Source organism: Rhinoraja longicauda, chromosome 8, assembly GCF_053455715.1.
Source record: "Rhinoraja longicauda isolate Sanriku21f chromosome 8, sRhiLon1.1, whole genome shotgun sequence".
NCBI lineage: Eukaryota > Metazoa > Chordata > Chondrichthyes > Rajiformes > Arhynchobatidae > Rhinoraja > Rhinoraja longicauda.
Window position 1 is genome coordinate 58,656,681 of NC_135960.1, and position 16,424 is coordinate 58,673,104.

The following is a 16,424-nucleotide window of genomic DNA, read 5'->3' on the forward strand; positions in this document are numbered from 1 at the left end:
CCCGAACAGTCAGAAAGCCGTCCGCACGCTCACCAGAGTCCAGGACGCTCCCCTGGGACGACGTCCCTGTCACACCGAGACCACCGCACTCACGGCAATCCCTCCGAGTCCCCACCAGCGCAGGCAGCATCCATCTTGCTTTCGGTGACCTCGCACTCCTCGCTGTGATGGACGGCGAATAACTTTTACCTTCTTCCTTCTTTTCTCCCACGGTCGGAGTGATTGAAACATCCGCCGTCGGGGCGATCGAAGCCCCCACGATTGGCGCAGCCGAAGCTCCTGCGGTTGGAGCTCCCAAAGCCAATCCCTAACAAAGGGACCGCCAGCTCCATGATGTTAGGCTGCAGTGCGAACGGAGAAATGACACCGAAAAAGTCGCATCTCCGTCCCCCCATAGTACAAAAACTAAAGATTAACTAAAACATACAAATAAAACAGCCTAAAACAACAAAGAAGAAAGGGACAAGATAGGCTGATGGCGAGGTAGACAAGCTGTTGGCGAGGGAAGAAACCTCCACCCAGTATACAGTTTTCTTGGCAGCATCCTTAGGGAGAGTGAGCTGCCAATCTTCTTAATTGAATACTTTATTGTCACATGTGACAAGTCAAGGTGAAATTCTTTGCTTGCATACCCAAGGTAGGCAAATAGTTGCCAACAAAGGGCGCTTACAAAGTTACAAAGTACCCCAGCGCCAGCCAGGTCCCCCTTTGTTCTCCCCCCCTCCCCCTGCTCATGGCGGTCCCCCCCACACTGGGTCCCCATTGTTCCCCCTCACGGCGGTCCCCCCACAATGGGTCCCCTTTGTTCCCCCTCATGGCAGTCCCCCCACACTGGGTCCTCACTGTCCATTGTTCTCCCTCACGGCAGTCCCCCCACACTGGGTCCCCTTTGTTCCCCCTCACGGCGGTCCCCCCACACTGGGTCCCCTTTGTTCTCCCTCCCGGTGGTCCCCCCACACTGGGTCCCCATTGTTCTCCCTCCCGGCGGTCCCCCCACACTGGGTCCCCATTGTTCACCCTCCCGGCGGTCCCCCCACACTGGGTCCCCATTGTTCCCCCACACAGCGGTCCCCCCGCGCCAGGTCCTCCTTTGTTCCTTCCCCCGGCGGCAGCGTCCTCACTTTCACATATCCGTCCTCGTCCGTCAGTCGACGCCATCATCAACCACCAGTTCGACCTCCACAATCGTCGCCGAGTCCTCTCTAGACGCCTCCGTGGAGCTGACCCAGGCCCTAACCGTGGGCTCCACAGACCCTGGGGCCATTGGCCGCAAACTTCATCGACTCACGAGGCTCCGACCCACGGGGCCCGGGCTCCAACCCTCGAGGCTCTGGCCTTGGCTTCTCAGCGGCACCTCCGGAAGGCGTCTGCCGCAGCGGCAGTGTGCCGCATTGCCCAAAAAGAATAGATCCTGGGGTACTAAGGCTACCTACTTCCTAGACGCCTGCAGAGGAACTCTCTATTCATTGTTGCAGCCAATGTAAAGCTGCAGATCATCGCTGCAATGCAAGCACCAGGATGTTGCTCCTAAAAGGGTGATCTGGGTACCTAAGGACAACCCGAAAGTACGCATCAACCAGGTGTGCTGGCTTCTTCATTGCACCTTATATACTGCACAGGCCAGGAACTGGTGTCAGAATAAGAAAATGAGAGGACCAGGAGCCTGAAGATCTAAAGGTGCAAGAGGGGGAGGGCAACAGTGAAGTCACTGGAGGTGTAAGAAAATAACTGCAGATGCTGGTACAAATCGAAGGTATTTATTCACAAAATGCTGGAGTAACTCAGCAGGTCAGGCAGCATCTCAGGAGAGAAGGAATGGGTGACGTTTCGGGTCGAGACCCTTCTTCAGTCTGAAGAAGGGTCTCAGCCCAAAACGTCACCCATTCCTTCTCTCCTGAGATGCTGCCTGACCTGCTGAGTTACTCCAGCATTTTGTGAATAGTCACTGGAGGTAATATCTTTCTGAATACCTCCAGCATTTTCGATACAAGAGCACAGGTTGAAGGCAGGTCCCTCATAGAGAGGGGGATTAATTGTATAGAGTTCGGACAAAGTGGCCCACAAACTAATATATAAACCCTACCACATCATTTATCCAAAATCTGCCACCAAAGCCCAGGTGTCACATGATAATTAAAAGGACACAAAGTGCTGAAGTAACTCAATGGGTCAGGCAGCATCTCTGGAGAGCATGGATGTGATGTTTTGAGTTGGGATCCTTCTTCAGACACCCAGTTTTGAAGAACTACCTGCATGGATCATCACATATCAATGAAGCCTGATAAGTATCTGAAACGACTTGCTATAGAATCTATTCACTGATGTGGGATCGAGTTAACAGAACACTGGCCATGACCAGAAGACCTGACTGCCAGCACACTTACTTTCTCATTGTGCATCTGTATCAACCTTGCCATGAAAAGCATTCCCATTAATGCTCTCATCTGGGTGCTCTAGAGGTGAACAGTTGTGTATATCCTTACAGCTGTCGAGCTGAGGCACTTGATTCTTAATCCATGCTGCCCAACAGCAACCCATAAGTCTGAAGAAGGGTCTAGACCCGAAACATCATCCATTCCTTCTCTCCAGAAATGCTGCCTGTCCCGCTGAGTTACTCCAGCATTTTGTATCTATCTTCACCTCATTAATTGTTGGTGTCAGTGACTGAGGTGCTCCAGAGATGTGACAGGTATAAGACTCTGAATTCACAATCAAACCTTCTTCCCCTTGCCTCTCGCATCATCTTTCCAGATTCCCCTCCTGCTCCCCCTCACCCTCCATTGTCCCAGGCTGTTCCTCCTCTCCTTTCACCATCCTTTATGTCATCTCCTATTTTGCCCAGATGTGATCTCTCACACGTGATAGACACAAAAAGCTGGAGTAACTCAGCGGGTCAGACAGCATCTCTGACGTTTCGGGTCGACACCCTTCTTCAGACTGAGAGATATAGATGACGATATAGAGGGATATAGAACAGATGAATGAAAGATATGCAAAAAAGTAACAATGAAAAAGGGTTCAGGCTGTGGCCTAGGTGAAAACGAGTTACTGACAATGAGACTCAACAAGACGGCTTTGAAGCTAATACAATGACTTGGGTGGGGGAGGGACAGCGAGAGAGCGGATGCAAGTGTTACGAAGTTAGAAAAATCAATTTTCATACCGCTGGGTGGTAAACTTCCCAATCGGAATATGAGGTGCTGTTCCTCCAATTTGCATTTGGCCTCACTCTGACAATGGAGGAGGCCCAGGACAGAAAGGTCAATGATGTAAAGATCAGAAAATCAGATGCACTTAGCTGAGCAAGATCCGTAAGGAACTGAATGGGTTCCACTTTAATGCATGATTCTGTTTGCAAACCATCTATTTTTTAAGATTTTTTTGCAGAATTGCATGATCTTTTACCTGTTCCAATGGGCCACTTGTGCTAAATGCACCAAAGTAGGTGAAATCCAGTTTGAAAGTAAAAAACCTTTACACTCACCCAAGAGAATAGGGCCTCATTTTAAAAATTCATTCAAAGAATAGCAGTACTCCCCAGTCAGTTGAGAGTTTTGTTTTCGAGTCTTTGAAGTGGAATATGTATCCGAGAATGCCTGACTGGGTAAGTCCTCTGAGTTATAGATAATTGTTGTAATAAAGAAACTAAGGGCTGCCAATTAGTGCATCACAAGCTTCCACAAATTACGTGACTGTGGCCAGAAAATCTTTTTTAGTTAAGGGAAAATAATTAGCCAGAATACAGGCAGGAATTCCTCTGCGTTTCGTCGCAATGGTGTCATGGAATGGTACTGATCTCCCCACTATTGAAGGGATCTATAGGAGGCAGCCAGCATCAACAAGACCCACACCATCCTGGCCACGCTCTAACTTCACTCCTGCCATTGGGAAGAAAGTATAGGAGCCTGAAAACTGTAACGTCCAGGTTCAGGAGCAGCTTCTACCCAACAACCATCAGGCTATTGAACACTATAAACTCCAACTAAACTCCAAAATATAAATTTCCTGATTACATTGGGGACTTGGTGGGGCATTGTTTTTGTCTTTGCACTATATTTTTGTCTTTATATATTGAACTTCTTTTATTATTTATTGCAGCATCTACTGAGTACTATGTTTACATATCTGTTGTGCGAATGCAAGTAAGAATTTCGTTGTTCCGTTTCAGGACATATTACAATAAAACACTCTTAACTCTTGAGGCATGGGATCTTTCATATCCAGTGAGGATGGCAGATGGAACCTTGGGTTGATGTTCCTATACAAAAGATGATAAGTTCCCTAATTGCACACAATTCCTTTAAGCTGTTCCAATTTAGTTTAGAGATACAATGTGAAACAGGCCCTTCAGCCCACTGACCCCATGCCAGCCATCTATCACCTGTGCACTAGTTCTTTGCTGCCCCATCCTGCACACTAGAGGCCATTTATAGAGGACAATTAACCGACAAATACGCACATCTTTGAAATGTGGGAGGAAACTGGTGCACCCAGAGAAAGCCAACGTGGTCACAGGGAAAACGTATAAACTCTGCGCAGACAAACCCGTAGTCAGGATCGAACCTGGGTCTCTGGTGCTGTGAGGCAATAGCTCTACTGCTGCGCAACTGTGCCACCAATTAATCCACTATCAGTTACATCAGGGCTTGACATGAAATTTGATGGCTTGACCAGCATCAATAAATTACAACATCCTAAGACACTGCCACCTGCTGTACAAGGTAATAATTAATTGGGGGTGAAGCTGCCTTAGTACAGTAAATATAACTTTTATATTTGTGCCAGTTTCATTCCTACAGCCAGACAACTGAATATACTTTCATTCAGAACAACTCTGATTCACAAAGCATTCAAAAATCCAATTCAGAACAAAACATGGCTATGTGTGAAATGTGCCAAGCTAAAATCAATTTCCACTATACAGATATAATTACTCACCTCTTCTATTGTTCCTTTATATTCAAGAATATCAATATGTACTGAATCCCTTTGCAGCAAATGCTTCACAATAACCCAAGATTCAACATTTGGTCATGCGTGTAAAGAAGAACCAAATGACCCACAAGCATTGACAAAATAATTGACATGCTCTGCATTCTTCAATCAAATGACAGTCTCTCAAAATAATTTTAATATCCAAAATGGGAAAACATTACTAATCTAGTTTTTTTTTTCATTGGGAAAAACATATCCTCATTATAATTTTGTAAATATCCACATGCATCAAATTTTGTAATACAAAGCAAATTGACAATTGACTCATGTTAAAATAGTAGGTGGTGCAGTAGTGCAGTTAGTAGAGCTGCTGCCTCACAGCATCAGCGGTAGGGTTTGACCTTAACCTCGGATGCTGTCTGCGCGGAGTGTGCATGTTCTCCCTGTGACTGCGTGAGTTTCCTCCGGGTTTCCTCGCACATCCCAGAGATGTGCAGATTTGCAGTTTAATTGCCCTCTGTAAATTGGCCTTATTGTGTAGGGTGTGGATGGGACATGCAATTATTTCAAATTCACAATCTTACTTTGAAAACATGAAATTAGAGGCATACGTTGTGATCCACATGGAACTAGTTGGGATAACATGGAACTAGTATGAAGGAGTCAGTTGGCATGAACTCGGTGGGCCAAAGAGCCTGTTTACATGCTGTATCTGCAAGCTAAACTTAGTGGAAGCAATTTAAAGATTTCTTGGACTATTTCCCTTGGTGGGCTAGTGCAATGCTCAAAGGTTGGACAGGCAAAGCTTGTACCCACTGCGGTTTAGGTAAGTGCAAAGCAACATGATTGAAACATCTACGATCCTAAAGGGCATTGGCACAGTGGATGTGGATATTTTTGCTTGTGAGAAATCAAAAACTATTAGTTGGCCATTTACGACAGAGATAAGAATACAAAGAGCTGATGAATTTCTGGAAGTGGGAAGGAATATGGAGGCGAAGTTACAATCTGATTAGCCACAATCTTACTAAATAATAGGCTCAAGATTCGATAGATCTGCTTTTGCTTCTGATGTGTGTGCTTGTAAGTTCAATCATAAAGGATTGATCACAACGGATGTCTCTAATTTCATGTTTTCAAAGTAACATTGTGAATTTGAAATAATTGCAAGTCGGTAATCTAAAACAATGTCACAGATTACACTTTCAACAAATTATTCAAGATTCAAGATTCAAGATAGCTTTATTTGTCATCCAAAAAAGTTTTTTGGACGAAATTCAGTCACCCACAGTCCAACAATAAAAGCACTAAAATAGGCAGATTACACAATAAAGCATTAAAATAGGCAAATTACACAACCCCAAAAACACACAAAAAAAGAAACATCCATCACAGTGAGTCTCCTCCAGTCCTCTCCTCACTGTGATGGAAGGCCACAATGTATTTTCCCTTCCCCTGCCGTCTTCTCCCGCGGTCAGGCTGTTGTGGTTCCAGGCCGCGCCGGACGGTCATGGCTATCAATAGCAGAATAGCCATGCTTAATTTAATTTTGGGCAGCATTTGATACCAAGTGGAAAGAAAATAATTAGAGTTCAGTTCGAGAAGATTAAATTAAAAAGAAGAGAGATCACTAAAGTTATTCAGAATCCACCATAACATTTGCGTTTCTGCTTCTCGCTCTTCAAAAATAGATATTAGATCAATGGTGGAACTGCAGAAATCGTTAACAAAGTGCAGTATATTTGGTATGACTTTCGATCCAGCCCCAGCTGTTGTTTGGACCATGACTACCTTCAACAAAAAGCTCTATTTTTGTCATTTGCCATTAACAGCAGCACCAAAGAGCCTAGGGACACAACACAGAGATGTCAATATAATTGGGTAGATGCAACTTGCAGGGAAGACAACAAACTGGAGATATTTCCCCCCCCCCCCCCCCCCAGAAGGAGAAGGCTTCGAGGAGACTTGACAGGAGAAAGAAGTTTGACAAGGTGTATACAGGAAAAATGTTTTCACTTCTGGGTGAGTGGAAGGTAGAAAGACATAAATATAAGTATTAATCAATAAAATGAAGTGAAACATTTCAGAAACGTAGTGTGGATATGGAACTCACTGCTAACGCATGGTGCTTTGATGCTTTTCACAGAGAGTTTGATGAAGAAGGGAACTGATGGAGGTGGGAAAAGTTGAGAAGAGTCCTGTGCGGATCATATAAACAGCAATAGATTAATCCACTTTAGTTTATTGTCACGTGTAGTGAGGTACGGTGAAAAGCTTTTTGTTGCCTGCTATCTAATCAGCAGAAAGACTATACATGATTACATTCAAGCCGTCCACAGTGTACAGATACAGTTTAAAAGAAATAACATTTAGTGCAAGGTAAAGTCCAGAAAAGTCAGATTAAAGATAGTCCGAGGGTCTCCAATGAAGTAGATGGTAGCTCAGGAGCGTTCTCTAGTTGGTGAGAGGATGGTTCAGTTGCCTGATAACAGCTGGGAAGAAAATGTCCCTGAATCTGATGGTGTGAGCAGGGTGAGACTGATCGTTGATTATGCTGCTAGCCTTGCTGAGGCAGTGAAGTATAGATGTACATCGGCACACATGACAATAACAATAAACTAAACTAAACTATACTAAAAACTAGTTTGCTGAAGCTTCTTTAAAACAATAGGCCATGTGTTTTTATGCATTAAAGGACACAAAGTGTTGGAGTAATGCAGTGGGCCAGGCAGCATCTCTGGAGAACATGGATAGATGATGTTGCAGGTCAAGACCCTTTTACACCTGAAACGTCACCTATCCATGTTCTCCAGAGATGCTGCCTGACCCTCTGAATTACTCCAGCACTCGGTGTACGTTTGTGTAAACCAGCATCTGCAGTTATTTGTTTCTACCTTTTGATTTTATTCATTCAACCATTAATCCATGGAACATAGGTACTTCTGAATTGCACCATGTAGAATCCATCTCTAATTGCTCTAGAGAAATTGTTGGTGAGTCACTTTCCTGAACTACTGCAGTCTTCCTCGTAAAAGTGCTCCCACAGTTTAATTGCGCGTGGATTGTATTCATGATTTTGATCAAGTCGAGATGAGGTCTTACAGCATGGAAACAGGTTTTTCGGCCCAGCTTGCCCATGCCGACCATCTACACTAGTCCTGCCTGCCCGGCTTTGACCTATATTGTGTGACAATGTAGATGTTGGAATTCCTATGTACTGTAATTGTTGTTTTGATCTTTTTGATCAACCTAGTAGTGGGAGCCTGGAACACTCTGCCAGGGGAGATGGAGGCAGATAAACGGTTTACCTGGCAGCACAGGGGCACAGCTGTAGAGTAGCTGCCTTACAGCGCCAGAGACCCAGGTTCGATCCTGACCTTGGGTGCTGTCTGTAAGGAGTTTGTACGTTCTCCCTGTGACCGTGTGGGTTTTCTCCTGGTGTTCCGGTCTCCTCCCACATTCCGAAGATGTGCAGGTTTGTAGGTTAATTGGCTTTTGCAAATTGCCCCTCGTGTGTAGGATGCGAAACTGGGATAACATAGAACTAGTGTACGGGTGATCGTTGTCGGCATGCACTCGGTGGGCCGAAGACCTTATTTCAACACTGTATCTCTAAACTAAATCTAATCTAAACTAAAACTTTTAGGTAGTGCTTGGTTGCTGAAGCCATGGTGAGCCTTAGTGTTTGATAAATAGTGCACTGTTAGTAGACAGTGTGAATGTTTAGGATGGTGACTGGGTGCCAACCAATTAGGTTGCTTTAATCTAGATAATATAGAGTATTCATTGAGTGGTGCAAACAGTGCTAATCCAAGTAAGTGGAAATCATTTCATTGCAGCTTCAACTCGTGTCTTGTAGTCGGTTGAACAGAATTGTTCAAGGTGAGTCACTTGTCACAGACTGGTCTGCACTTGTAGCTTTAGTATTTATATGGATGATACAGTTGAGTGTATGATTAATGGTGACCCTAAGGATGTTGAGGTGGAAGATTTGATGAGGGTAATGTTGCTGAATTACAAGACAATGATTTGACACTTTGCTCATTCCCTGTGGAGTCACTTATCATCCTATGCTTGCTCAGTGTCCAAGTCTTGCTGCAAGTGAATGCATGCTCTTTTATTATCTGATGAATAGACTATGAGGACATGTCAGTAAACGACACCACTTCTGTTCGTTATGATGGATAGAACATGTAGGTAGAAACATTTGAAAATGGTTGGGCATGGACATTGGCCTGAGGAATTCCTGCATCATTGAGATGATTTGCCTTCAACAACCTCAGCAATTTTCCGTTGTCCAATATGTCACTCCAAGTGGAAGATAATTTTTCTCGCAGTTGCCATAAGCATGGCTAATTCTTGAGTTCAGGACTTCAACATCACAACAGGATGGTGTCTGGATCAGAGCCTTTCCTATATTCAGTGGGTTGTTTCTTGGGATTTCTTGGAATGTGTTCCATCATGGTGAGATCACTGGCTAAAGGTGGATTCCTCACAAAAGGACACTAAGTGCTGGAGTAACTCAGCGGATCAGGCAGCGTCTCCGGAGAACATAGGTGGCTGATGTTTCAGGTAGAGACCTTTCATCAGACTGAAGAAGGGTCTCGACCTGAAACGTCACCTATCCATGTTATCCAGAGATGCTGCCTAGCCTGTTGAGTTACTCCAGCACTTTGTGACATTTTGTGTATCAACCAGCATCTGCAGTTCCTTTTTATACTAAAGCTGGATTTCTCTTGCTTAATGTAGTCTAAACAATGGAAGAGATGAAGTCCGTGATCTTCTATGCTATCTAATGAATGATAACCAGTATTTCCTGGATCATCATGCCCTTAAAGCTATTTCACTGCCAAGCTTTTAAACACCAAAAGGTATTCAATCTTTGCCTTCTCATTAAATGGTTGATAGACTAAAAGTATGAATAGTCAACAGAAAAGTCCATGTTCAGACAGTGAGGTTATTTATGAAGAACAGCATTTTTCAATCACTTAACCTCAAAAGATCTTTTAATAAAACATGATGTCAGGCACACACTGGGTGCATCATTTCAGCGACGTAGATATTGATTGCAGCATTTTTTTAAATAGTCAAGTAAACAACATTGCCACCCATGGGTGCACTGGATTTTCTAGCCACGTTGCCTCATTTAAAGCATCGCCTCTATTTAAACCACAGAGGAAGCGATAACAGAGGATACAGTTTGTGTCAAACTCTACCAGCTTGCTCTCTGAAAGATTAATAAACCATGACAAACTGGAAGCAAAGGGATAAAAATAGATTAATGAACTGAAAAAACCGTGGAACTGAAATTTGTTAGCCAAGTCCTTTAAACCATTAAGGAATTTTGACTAGCTGGAAGCTGTCAGAAACTTGATCAACCTCCAAAGTGTGCTGTTTTTGTTGTGCACTCTCAATCTTCATATAATGAGCACTCAGGGACATCACTAGCAATGATATTATATATTCCACAACACTGAATGACTTGAACTATGAGGCTTGCTCAACCATCACCTTCTTCTACTGAATCATCATTGCCTTGCACTAATTATGCAATTGGGTTCAAATATATATGTTTTGGTGAAAGATCCGTGACCTGGAAAGTTAACTGGTTCTGTCTCCACTAATGTTGCAGATCTGCTGAGTATTTTCAGCGTTTTCTGTTTTTTATTTCAGATTTCCGTTATCCTCAGTACTTTGGTCCCGATACCGGAAGAGGATCGAAATTACCCATCTCCTGCGAGGATGCCATGTGAGACCCTTTTGCACCATTTCAGACATCACCTCCAAACCTCAGTCATGAGCCACAGAGAACAGATGAGTATTCAAAAAAGACACCATATAAAAAAGGCAACTTTTTGCTACGGGACCCTTCTTCAGACTGTAAAAGGGGGAGAAAGCTGAAAGGGGGAGAGGGGCAAGACAAAAAAGACACAAAGTGCTGGCGCAACTCAGCGGGTCAGGCAGCGCTTCTGAAGAACACGGATAGGTGAGTTTTGGGGTTGGGACCCTTCTTCAGTCTGAAGAAGGGTCCCAACTCGATATGTCACCTATCCATATGCTCCAAAGATGCTGCCTGACCTGCTGAGTTACTCCAACGCTTTGTGTCTTTCTTGGTAAACCAGCATCTGCAGTTCCTTGTGTCTAGATGAGTATTCAAAGTAGATGCTCATTGTCTGCCTCACTAACTTTATCTATGGGATGCATCTATGAGATGTTAGGAAAAAGTAGTGGCCACCATCTCCTCTTCACAAAATGGCGAAGGAGAGCACTCAAACCGCAGGGTGCAGGTGTACCTGGCACTGCATATCTCTTCATTATTCAGAGCTGTTCACTGCTTGCAGCGGCTGTCTATGGTGAGTCATCAACTCAAGCTTTGAACCCACAGAAAGGAACATTGTGACTGGACCTGAGGCTCACTCTAGAATTGTACACCTTGTGCAATACACTGTCACGGCAAGTTCCGTTCTTTTCATCCTGAAGCTTCAAGCATGTTCTTTTTTTTAAAGATTACTGTCACAATTGCTTCATCGAGTAATAAAATACTCAAACTCTGGCTAGAGGCTCAACTGAATTCATCGCAGTGGATTGGAGAGTATTAGCCAAAAGGACAGATTGGACAAAGTTGGATTGTTTTCTCTCGGGCATCAGAGGGTGAGGGGTGACCTGATGGAAGGACACAAAATTATGAGAGTCAATAGATAGGGTAGATAGTCTTTTTCCAAGGGTGGAAATTTTGAATACTGGAGTACATAGGTTTAAGGTGAGAGAGGAAAAGGTGAAAGGTAATGTGCAAAGTTTTTATACAGAGAGAGGTAAATACCAGGAATATATTGCCAGGGAGGTGGAAGAAGCTGAGTTTAAGAGGCATTTAGACAGGAATTTGTACAGGCAGGGCATAGAATGATACACACCGAGTGCAGACTGATAGGGTTAATTAGATTGACATCGTGGTTGACACAGACATGATGGGCCGAAGGGCCTGTTCTTGTGTTGTGCCATTTCATGTTCTACTGAATAAGAACCTGGGTAATTAAGTCCTATTTAGACCAGATCAGTACAATTCAAGATTAAAACCCTACATAATAAACAAAAGCATAATTTTCAGTATAATTAACATTTCAGTAGACAATACAGTGAGAATTTTAGGTGTTTTGTTTTCCAAATAATTTTCATAAACTCACCAACTTAAATCTGTATACTAATAGTTATCTGCTTTAATGCAATCTAGTTCTGTCAAGTGCAAGATGATGATTGTAAGATGATTCTATTGTTATAAATTGGATTAGAGTATTACATCAAACTGGTTATCTTAACAGGAAGGCTCCCAGTTTTACATGATCTCACATCACATCATGTAATTTGAAAATGTGTATGCAGCCAGAATATCTTAGAATATTTTTCTATTCTTTCCTCATGCAAATACTTGTGAAGTCTAAAATAAAAACAGAACTGCTGAAAAATTTTCATCCGTTCTAATGGCATCTGTGGAAAGAGGAATCATTAGTGTTTTAAAGGAAAGGATCAGAAATGCATGAGGTTGAGGGTGGAAGAGAAATTAAACAAACATTTATGCCTGTGTTAGACACAAAGTGTTGGAGTAACTCAGCATGTCTGGCAGCATCTCTGGAGAAAATTTCTGGCCGGGACCCTTCTTCAGACTGAAAGTAGAGTGTCATAGAGTCATAGAGAGATACAGAGTGGAAACAGGCCCTTCGGCCAAACGCCCATACCGGCCAACATGTCCCAGCTACACTTGTCCCACCTGCCTGCGTTTGGTCCATATCCCTCCAAACTTGTCCTATCCATGTACCTGTCTAACTGTTTCTTAAACGTTGGGATAGTCCCTGCCTCAACTACCTCCTCTGGCAGCTTGTTCCATACACCCACCACCCTTTGTGCGAAAAAGTTACCCCTTAGTGGAGCCCACAATTACCTGCGTTTGTGGAAGAAATTGTACAAAGTGCCTTTGAAAGAATGGAGAACAGCAAGTCTACAGTGAATCAGGAGCTTTGAGAACAAAAACATAATGGAGAAAGTAATGGGACTGAAAGTCACTAAGTTCCCAAGCACTGAACGCCTGCCTCCGAAACATTTGAAAGAAATGGCAATGGACGTAATGGATGAACTGGTTGTCATCATTCAAAACATCATAGATTACAGAACAGCTACCACAAAGTTGAAAACAGCAAACCTAACCCCACTGTTTAAAAAATGAGGGAGAGAGAAAATGGGTAAAATACAACCCAATTAGCCCACATAAGTAGCAGGAAAAATGCTAACATTTATTATTAAACAGTAACAGCGTAAACAAGATATTATTAAACAAACAGTGGCGCAGTGGTAGAGTTGCTGCCATACAACGCCAGAGACCTGGGTTAGATCCTGACTATTGGTGCTGTCTGCACAAAGTTTGTATGTTCTCCCTGTGGCCGCGTGGGTTTTCTCTGGGTGCTCCAGTTTCCTCCTACGTTCCAAAAACGTGCAGGTTTGTAGGTTAATTGGCTTCTGTAAATTGTCCCTAGTGTGTAGGATAGTGCTACTGTACGGAGTGAGTGATCGCTGGTTGGTGCGGACTCAGTTAGCTGAAGGGCCTGTTTTCATGCTGTATCTCTAAAGTCCATAGTAAAATCTAAAATAAAATTGAAGCAAATGATACTGAGGATAATCTACCGGCACAGATTGAAGACTGGTTAATGAACAGAAACAGGATCAAGAATAAATAGTTCATTTTTGGCTTGAGAGGCAATAGCTTATGGGATGATGATGGGGCCCCAGCTGTTTAGACCAGATATCTGATTATATATACCCTTTGCCTCCAGCTTCTTCCCTACCCACTCCTTCTGCCCATCACCATTTTCCTTCCATCAGTCCTCCCCCACCTACATTGTTCCCATTCGCTTACCGTACCTCCCTCATTTGGTCCCCTTCCACCTTCCTTTTCAACCAGTTCAGCATTTGCGGCCCCTTGCTACTTACACAAATCATATTCCAGCCTCTGTCGCTATCTCCACCTCTATCTCTCTCTCCCACCTGACTTCATCCACCAATCTACCCTTCCTCACCTATCACTTGCCAACCCCCCGCACCTATTTATATTAGCAATTTGCCCTCCACCCTTTCAATGCAAATGAAGAACCTCAGCTGGAAATATCCATGCATTGATACTTCCTGATCCACTGAGATCCTTCAGCAGTTTGCTTTTTTGCTCTAGACTCCAGCTTCTGAAGTGTCTTGTGTCTCCAGTCTCTCTATCTCTTCCTGCTTTAAAAGCAGAGCTAGATGGGGGCTGCAAAATGCAAGTTTGTAGGTTAACTGGCTTCTGTAAAAACCACCCCTAGTGTGCAGGATAGATCGTTGGTCGTTGCGGACTTGGTGGGCTGTGGAGCCTGTTTCAACATTGTATCATTACACTAAACTAAAGTTCAGAGCACAGCACTTTATCTTGTTATTATCTAAATGGTGTCAGATTAGGAAAAGGGGAGGTGCAACGAGACCTGGGTGTCCTTGTACATCAGTCACTGAAAATAAGCATGCAGGTACAGCAGGCAGTGTAGAAAGCAAATGGCATGTTGGCCTTCAGAGCGAGAGGATTTGAGTGTCGGAGCAAGGAGGTCCTACTGCAGTCGTACAGGGCCCTGGTGAGACCACACCTTGAGTATTGTTTGCAGTTTTGGTCTCCTAATTTGAGGAAAGGCATTCATGCTATTGAGGCAGTATAGCGTAGGTTCACCAGTTTAATTCCCGGGATGGCGGGATTGACATTTGATGAAAGAATGGATCGACTGGGTTTGGATTCACTGGAATTTAGAAGGATGAAAGGGGATCTTATAGAAATATATAAATTTCTTAAGGGATTGGACAAGCTAGATGCAGGAAAAATGGCCCTGATGTTGGGGGAGTCCAGAACCAGGGGTCACAGTTTAAGAATCAGGGGTAGGCCATTTAGGACTGAGATGAGGAAAATAAATTTCACTCAGACGGTTTTGAATGTGTGGAATTCTCTGCCACAGAAGGCAGTGAAGGCCAATTCACTGGATGTTTTCAAGAGTTAGATATAGCTTTTAGGGCTAATGGAATCAAGGGATATGAGGAGAAAGCAGGAATGGGGTATAGATTTTGGAAGATCAGCCATGATCATATTGAATGACGGTGCTGGCTTGAAGGGCCAAATGACCTACTCCTGCATCTATTTTCTATGTTTCTATGTTTCTCTGAAACATTGCACTGGATCAGAGAGTTCAAGTTCTTGATCTCAGAAAAGCAGCCTGAATAAAGTTTTTAACAGAGTTGAAACATTGTTCATAGAAATAAGGGAGGACTTATATGAATATGCCGGATTAGATCTTCTTTGCACTTTCTATCACTAATTCACTTCCAGAAAATAATTTATTCTGTGCCATAGAGGATCTAATTATATTTTAAAAAGCAAATTCAATTCTAATTGTCAAAAAGGAATTGGAAATGCACCCAAATATAAAACAGGATTGAAGAAAAAGACAGATGGTAGTTGGTGGAACTAATCGGATAGCTCATTCAAAAGGCACTTATAGGCATCATGGACTGAATTAGCTGGTGCAATTTTAATAGAAATAAAATGATGAAGGTATATAGAAAATACTGTGCTTTGAAAGCAATTATAACACTGATTTTTGAAACAGAAATATATACTATATAATTTCTCCACTGACAGGAAAATGTTATTGCAATCAACATTTTAGTTTTCAAAAGCATAAACTGCACCGGTGCAAGAATTTTTTTTTTTTTGGGGGGTGGAATTAATTATTTAGTGGGAACTGCAAACCAATCTAAATTTATAACTTGAAGTGATGTGAATTATATGACATGTCAAATTAATCTACTCATAGCTAATATTTGGCCAATTTAGACCACTTTGTGTGTGACTGCCCCTTAAAATGAGAACATTAATGCAGATTGACATGGAATGTCCTTTTGAATATACAAAACTTGATGTCCTCTATGCTGTCATCTATTTTTTCCTACCATAATGGTATTCTAAAATCAAGGATAATGATTCGTATCCGAGGCAAAAAAAAACTAAATTTCCATCCCAATGCCAACCTATTTCTTCAGATCATCAGGTTTGGAGGGATACAGCCAAATGCGGGCAGGTTGGGACTAGTGTAGCTGGGACATATTGGCTGGTGTGGGCAAGTTGGGCCGAAGGGCCTGTTTCTACGCTGTATCACTCTATCATGGCATATCAACGTGCAGACTCAATGCAGACCCAGCTTCTGGGTGAGATCTTGCCACTACAATGTGTACACAATGCTATTAGATGTGAGGGATGTGGGGAAGTACAGTTGACCGTGCTGGCAAATTATTAGTGCCCAAAATGGAGAAAACAGGATTAAAACAGGACCTCTGCCCCCCCACCCCCACCTTGCCCTCCCAACCAATGCCTTGGAACCACAGTTCATTCTGTTGGATCATATACAATGGAGAGGGGGATGTTAAAATGCCCCTTCCTT